Genomic DNA, 8120 nt, shown 5'->3' on the forward strand with positions numbered 1-8120 from the left:
TGATAGCTGATTAATCACATTGCTTATCTCAATTCAAAATCATGAGTATTGCCTCTATTTCCTACTCAGAGTTGATAGACAAAATAGCTAGATGGATTTATTTATTTTTAGTTCTATGGAAGTACCAAAGCAGTTTTCATTAACTAGCTTGCATTTTTTCTTTGATTACATCCCTGCAAATATCCATATATACTTCACTGCAGATTAGATTAGACTTTACACATGAATATTTAGGGGCTGTAAATTTTTCCAGCATCACAGTTTCCTCTTTCCTGATTAATCAATATCCCTGATTGTTAGGGTGATTTTTCCTTCTCACCGGGAAATTTTTCCTTCTATTTTCTTGAGACATCATAGCAAATTGGGGAATGCAAATCTTTCTGCTTTTCAAATTGTATTTCTGATTTAAGTACCCAAGCAAACAGACTAAAGTCAATGATAGTATAACACATTATTGTCCTGCTATGACATGGTTCCAGTAAATCAGGGGTCTCCAAACTTGGCAACTTTAAGACTTGTACACTTCAACTCCCAGAATTCTCCAGCCAGCTGGCTGGAGAATTCTGGGAGTTGAAGTCCACAAGTCTTAAAGTTGCCAAATTTGGAGACCTCTGAAATCTTCCAGGATCTGGAGAATATGCAAAACACCATAAACAGGCTCTTTGGACTTTCATCTACGGTAGCATTATGGTTATTCTGATTTGCCACAATCACAATAATAATCATTCTAGCATCAAGAAACATTAACAATATATGTTATGTAAGTTGAAATTAAGATTTATGAACAACTAAATAAGTAAATAAAAGCCGATTTTTTTCAATCAGTTTTCTGAATCACAATTTTAGTCAATCAGTTCTTACTGTTAGTAGCAAGAGATCTGATATTTTAAAAAGGGAGAGCAATTAGTTTCAGTATAATAAGATGTGTGGAACAGAGGGGAAAAAATCCCAATGGGAGGTGCCATTCCATGTTAGTTTATGTTCCTTGGATCCATTATCTACATCCATCCATAGCAGAGTTATTAACTCTTGTCAAAATAGTTCAAGACTATAATCACGTAAGCAGACCATTACTGCAATAGGCTTTTATGCCTTGCAAATCTCTGAAAACTTCTTGAGCCAGCTCAAAACATTAAAAATGTCCATAGACAGTGTAAAGTACGATCTGAAGTTTTTGTATTATTGATATAAAATTATTTGTATTATTGTAAATGATTTTGTGTTATTTGTAAAAATGTATTCTTTGTAGTGTACTGTTCTTCAGATGTAGTACTTTCTACTTTCATCATCGTCTAGTTTGGAGCCAGATTTTTTGCTGCAGGATTGACTTTTGGTCAGGAATATAACCTTCCAAATGAGATTAAGATAATTTACACGATTTGGGGTAGATGTAAGGTCACAGCTAAGGCCTTATGTGTGTCTTCATGAGCTGCATCCTCCTTACATAAGGTTGAATTAATTGGACTGTCTAACACAGGGGTGGGCAAACTATGGCCCGCGGGCCACATCCGGCCCGTTGGTCTTTTTAATCCGGCCCGCCGAAGATTGGTACAGAATTAAGGTTTGATGTGAATGATTGAATGATTGCATTCATTTGATTTTGACTTGTAATGACAGGCATTTCGACACCAGGTGGCGGCCCGTCTGTCAAATTTTAAAAGTCAATGAGGCCCCCGAGCCAAAAAGTTTGCCCACCCCTGGTCTAATAGAATCTAGACTTCCCATTTTGGGATTTTGGTGAATTGGAGTTGGGTACTTCCATACTGGCACAATTTCCAATCCCTCAAAAACAATATAAAGACACCCAAGGTTGCCATCGTTCCTACTGATCTTTGAATCTAGGGAACAAACTATAGGCCCTTATTCAAGAGAATGTTCAATCTTTTGGATTCAAAGCACAAAAGTGGTTTGGAGTTCACAGGCCATACACATAACACCCGGCAGGAACTTTCAAAACTAAGCCTGCCTTTTCTGAGATTGCATTGCAATTGCAGAGCTTAGATGAATGGTCCCAGCAAAGGATGCAAATTCTTTGAAGGGCTGCTGAGAGATAGCCTAGAGGTTTGTTTGGGCTATTCAGGAGGTGAGTGTGTCTGTCTGAAACCTTCTTCCGGTTAGGGTGGGGAGGGAGGGATGGTGAAATCATAGAATCCCAAGCTACTTCAATGAATAAATAGAAATAGAATTCTGAGCTACTTAAAAAGCAGAGGAGAAAACAATCCACTCAAATAAAAAAAGATTATGATTTTTAAAAAACCTAAAATATTGTTGCCAGGTTATACAATGGTATTCGTCACTCTGCTAAGCAAATATTTTAAGTACCTTAGAATTTCCTTAGTGCTAATAAGGGAAAGGATAGGATTTGTACTAGCCAGCATTAGTTCAATTAAAGAGCCACAATTCCTTTGCAAAGTGTCTTCAAAACTCTTGAGGTTAGCTTGCAGTAAACTGAAACACTCCAGGCCAAGTGGACAGGAGCAGTTGCACCAAGACAGGTGGGGGAATGTAATTTTGGAAGAGAGAGAGAGAAAAAAACATGGTGGGGTTGCCTTAAGGCTGAGTGGAGTACTGCTGGAGGACAGTGTCATTTCTGTCAATTGCTAGCCAGTTCTGCTGGGAGGACAAGATCCAATTCCAGATCAGATTGTCATGACAAATCCCATTCAGACTAAATCCTATCCAGGTTAAAGGAAGAACCTTCTTTGGTAATAATGCCAGGTTAAGGCAAAGGGCATCTCAACCAGAGGACCTTGCATGGATTTTAATGTCAATTCATTCTGACACAAAACACATTGAACAACTTGCTATGTAGCAAGAAGTTTAGCTTTCTGCTCCAAATAAATGATCACATATGATAAGCCTACCTGCTGAGCAGCTGTGGAGCTAACATCCCCTTACTTTCTGGAGAAAACACAAAATCTACAAATGTTTTTATTTGTTCCTGCTCTAGAACCACCCCAACCTTTGAAAGTGGAGTTTGCCTCATAAATTCGAGTTTTCTTTTAGGCCAGGGGTCTCCGTCCTTGGCAACTTTAAGGCTTGTGGACTTCAGTTTCCAGAACTGAATCTGGCTGAGGGATTCTGGGAGTTGAAGTCCACAGGTTTTATAGTTGCCAAGTTTGGAGACTCCCTGCTTTAGGCATCTGACAGGGTTTTTCATTTCATGTAATCAATGCTCCTCTTTTAGTAGAGCACACAGGGATTTCAGGACTGGAAGCAACAGAATGGTGCCGGTTCCAAATGTTCAGTTTTCCAGAGAGGAAAGCTTTTTATAAAAACCATTCTATCCGAGGCCAGCATGTTAACATGCAGGAGGAAGTGGAATGAACGAAAGAGACATATCAAATGAGGGCAACGGTGAAGGCTTCCATTTCCCATTGTGTTTGCTTGCAAAACAAGTTAGCCCCAGGGCAGGATACACTTTGGAAAGGCCATGGCTGCCATAGTTTGCTTTAAGTAAGTTTGACCGGGTCTCATTTCAGTTGAATGAATTGCTTTGCTGATGCGAAAGTTTTGAAAATACACCATCCTAATGGATGCTTCTCTCCGCCGCCATGAAGGCTGCAAATCAGTTCTGTTTGAGGCGCTTTCTGAGCTCTTTGCTAATATCGCCCTTTCCACCAACTGATCGCCACAGCAAGTCAACCTGCAACTAAGCCTTTCCGGGCGCTCTAATGAGGCCCTTATCTTTGGTGAACATAGAAAGAGACTTGCTGGGTTTGTGCTCATCTTTCTTCCCTCTGTTGAAATAGCAATAGCTCTGAATAACCGTCCCATTAAGATCAAATCACTGCTGTCAAAGATGTCAGGTTAAGGGCTTGGCTATCCCCTGATGCCATTTACTGCATCTTCCTTTTGCATTGCCAAGGTACACTGTCGACCAGGGTGATTATAACAATTACTTAGCGCTGTCTGTCACAATCAGTCAGATTTGTACAATCTAGATTCGGCCATGACCCAGACCTGCCTTTTTAGCAAAAGCAAAAAATGTTATTATTGATTGCCATTCTCCGCTTTGATGTATAGAACTAAAGTTGGGAATAGTGCTTGGGGAAAAAAAAAGCCCTTCCTTTCAGCCAAACATTATGGATTTTTCTATGAAATGTTTACTTTTTATCTACTGTAATCAGTGAGCTGGGGAGGCCTTCTGAGCCGCAAAACAAAACAAAACAAAAATACCATGTGTGTTGTTTTTTTTCTAGAATCAGTTCCTTTTTTTTCACAAAGGATAGAAACTCACTTCTGTGTCATTATGGAATATCTTTAAAAAAAAAATAGTTCCAAGCATTCCAAGAATGCTTAATGACTTGAATTATTGATGGTCAAATAGGAACATTCTGGTTCTTTTAGAAAAATGTTACCACAGACACAGGTTTTCTAGTGTGGGAAAGGTGGTAATACCTAGCAGGGAAAAAATAGCAAGAATGATTGATACAGTAAAGCTTAAAAATCACACTATTTACAAGCTCAGGAACCTATATGCCCACTAGATCACAGCCTGTATATTCCAGGGAATCATCATTCAGGTTACATGACACATAAATTATATCCACCAGTTCACAACACCTTCATAAAAATGAAATTACTCTTACTGTGCTGTCCTAAATGTCCACAAAGGAGGAAGATCAATGGACGTTGTCCTGCTGGTTTTAATAGTACTGCAGATTTATTATAAGGGATTTGGACTGGGCAGGTCGGGGTTCAACTTCCATCTTGACCAACGATTTCATTGGGTGACTTTGGACCGGTCTCTCTCTCTCTCTCTCTCTCCCCCTCCCCCCTCTCTCTCCATCCTTGCTGACAAAGTTCTTGTGCAAGACTCTCGCGTGTGCCATTTCCAGTGCTCAGAAAAAAGTGGAGTATAAATATAAATGCCAGAAATAAGTGACAAATTCTCAAAACGATTTACAGTTTTGTACAAGGCCGATTGCTGAAGGAGTTATGGAATGCGGACCTCAGGCTGGGTATCTGGCTCACTGATGAAGGCTCTTGATTCATTTGTATCTAGTGCCAATCGACACATGCAGGTGTGGAACCATTCAGACATCTCCCCCAAGCACTTCTTATCGTTCTACAATCTGTTGCTTATAGAACAGTAACAGAAGTTTTGAGAAGTATGGGAAAGAAGTGACTGAGCTGTGATCGAGGGATGGATAGTTGCATGTTAACAAGTGTGGTGAGCTATGGGATAAGATTAGTACGTGTTGCCCTTCCAACCCAGGTAGGAAGCATGTTATGCTTTTCTGCCAGCTTTCTCAAAAAAAAAAAAAAAAAGGGAAGAGGCCCTTCAGCTGAATTTGTTCAATCAGCGTGGTTTCCACTGAGAACTTAAATCATGCCAGAAGCAATTTGTGTTGAAGTGGCTGCTTGGGTGTTAAGAAAATGGAGGTCTCTCTCTGCCAAGGACTGAGGTTTTCCAGATAAGCAGTTCATACCGTTATTCAAGCTTTGCTAATGTAGAGAAAAAGTGTAATTGGATTAAAATTAGGAGGTTGCTTTCCTAACGCGCAAAGAGATGCATTCCAATCACTTGAGTTGATAATGAATGTTGGATTGTTTGCTGGCTAAACACTGATCAAGGGAACAGCCAATGATAGCTTAGCCTTAGGCCTTCTTCCAAAATGACAAAATTATTACTCTTGTTGCTTTATCTTCAGGTGCCTCTCCCATTTCATCTGAGCTTGTATATCAGGGGTATCAAACTCGTGCCATCATGTTTTCCCCCTGCACTAAATGGGGGGTGGGGGTGGCCAGCACGTGAGGCATCTGGCCTGCAAGTTTGACACCCCTGTTGTATCGGAACTTCAGCTAAAGAATGGGGAGGAACTTCCTCACTCCCATCAAAAAATATTTGCAACTTTCCCTGCTGAATCCTCTCTATCTCTATCTCTATCTCTATCTCTTTCATCCCAGAAATCTTGCTGTTTGTATTAAAACATGATAATTTTCAGAGGAGTAGGAGAGTGGTAGGAAAGCACTCCACCAAGAAGACATCACAACAAAAGATAACGTATCTAGGGACCAAAGCAGTGCTGCAAACTATCCAGACATTAGAATCATGTGTGGAATGGTGCAAGTTTTGTTCAAGAACTTGGCCTTTCAAGGAAAACAGATAGAAATGAAAGACACACCTATATTGTGCTGGATATTATCAATGTCACCACAGCAACACATTGTTTGGAGTACAAACATTCTGCTAGCATCATAAATTTGTCTTATTGGCTTCAGCGTCTCTGAAGTCTTTATAAGGATGCAGCCTAGCAAATTAATTAATCGGATGGCAGATGGTGAGTGAAAGATGGTCGTCCGAGACATGTGTCTTCAGGATCCAAGACATGCGTCTCAGCTTGTAGATTAGATAGCTCACATTCTTGTCAGCAATGTAGCAAAATGACAGGCAGCTTCTCTGTTTCTGTAGAATTTCACTATTAATTAATGTTCTGACATAGTAATGGCTCTAGTTTAAAGACAACATTCAGATTCTAGAAAACTGATGGAGTATTTGCTGTACAGGACAAAAAGATTTTTTTTCTGAAGTGTGCTTGGGTATCCCTCCCATGGTGGAGGGAGGGAGGGAGGAAGGAAGGAAGGAAGAAAAGAAGGAAGGAAGGAAGGTGTTTTTTTTTTTTTCCTCAAAGAGAGTATTCTGCTAAAATAAAAAATAAAAAATCCTTAGCAATGAACCTGTCACCCCTATTTACCTGTTCACATCATAAACAAAATCTGAAAGGCACTAGCTACAGGAAGTTCAGTGGTTTTTAAAAGTTGTTTATTTTCTTGACAGTGGCTTTTTGTAAGCAAATATTGTGAGCTTTTTAATGATGGGAGTAGCCACTTTAACTATTTTGTATGCAACAGAGAGAAAGGGGACTTGAGGCCACTGAGCAGTCTTTATGACCAATATAATTTTAATTTCGGTGATTGCAGATGGGTTAGATTCATTCCCAGAATGTGGTATGAAAATAGGTATCAGTATTTCTAGACAAAAGTCTAAAGCATTTGTTATTTTCATGGGGGGGGGAAGAGAGGGGGAGAGAGGGAGAGAAAGGGAGAGAGAGAAAAAGAGAGAGAGAAAGAGAGAGAAAGAGAGAGAGAAAGAAAGAGAGGGGGAGAGAGGGAGAGAGAAAGAGAGAGAGAAAGAAAAAGAGAGAGAAAGAGAGAGAAAGAGAAAGGTTAGTATTATCATTGGGATACAGCATAACAGAACACCTTTGGTTATTTCCTACAATTTATAGTTCAAGTCACTTCCCGTGCATCCTTGATAAGTTGAAGCCCATACAGAACATTACACTGTATTTTCCCAAGTGCATGGTGAGTGGCCAATACTTGCTGATAGTCGTTCAACTTGAAGCAGATTCTGATGAACAAGAAACACGGATAGCAACATGAAACAAGATTAAAATAGCCTATGTGTTTATTTTGCCTCCACCCCACATCTACCATAACAGTACCATCACAGACTTTATCAACTTCATACACAAAGTTAGAGACAGGTCCAAGATTCTTCCTCTAGTGTGATATATTATATATTTCTTTTTTTCTGCCCCACATCTCAGTGTACTTCAGTCCTACAGCAACAAGGCTTTCTATGCATCGGATGACATGAACTTGAGGTTACACCTAAAATGAACAGTTAGACTCAAAAGGAACTACCAGACTCCTTATGAAATTTGCCAATGTTTTTATAACAATTTGCTGCCTGAGGGGATGTCAACCTTCAAGATAGGCCAGGTCAGGAAACAAATTCCACACATTTGACTAGAACTGTACTTTATATTTTAGAGTATGTTTTTGTAACCTTTTCTGCATATTTCCTTCAAGGTCATTTTTGTGCTTTCTAGAGATGCCCACTTCATTATGCCCAACAATCGGGCTTGCCAGTCCTGCCCAAAGATTTCTCTGACAAAGAACATAAAGGTGAGTCCATAGAGGATGAGCCCAATGGCAGATGAAAAGAGCAAACACAACTCTGCAGATAATATGTTCCCTTCTTTCCCAGCTATCATGTTCCCGTTTCCTTTCCCAGCTTCAGTGGTGGGATTCAAATATTTTTGCCACTGGTTTGGTGGGCGTGGCTTGGTGGGTGCACTTTGTGCACATGCACACACTTTGCATGCACG

The 8120-nt window shown here is 39.9% G+C and overlaps 1 long non-coding RNA gene across 1 annotated transcript; it reads left to right on the forward strand.

Moving 5' to 3' along the window:
- The first annotated feature begins 6185 nt into the window (after window positions 1–6185).
- On the forward strand, window positions 6186–7911 carry LOC148131420 (uncharacterized). Its single transcript, XR_015748364.1, has 3 exons — window positions 6186–6287; window positions 7557–7731; window positions 7822–7911. It is a non-coding gene; the product is annotated as an uncharacterized LOC148131420 (long non-coding RNA).
- The last annotated feature ends 209 nt before the right edge of the window (window positions 7912–8120 follow it).

This window comes from Notechis scutatus, chromosome 3 (genome assembly GCF_049901735.1).
Source record: "Notechis scutatus isolate UNSWTSFEM ecotype Mainland chromosome 3, rNotScu1.2, whole genome shotgun sequence".
NCBI lineage: Eukaryota > Metazoa > Chordata > Lepidosauria > Squamata > Elapidae > Notechis > Notechis scutatus.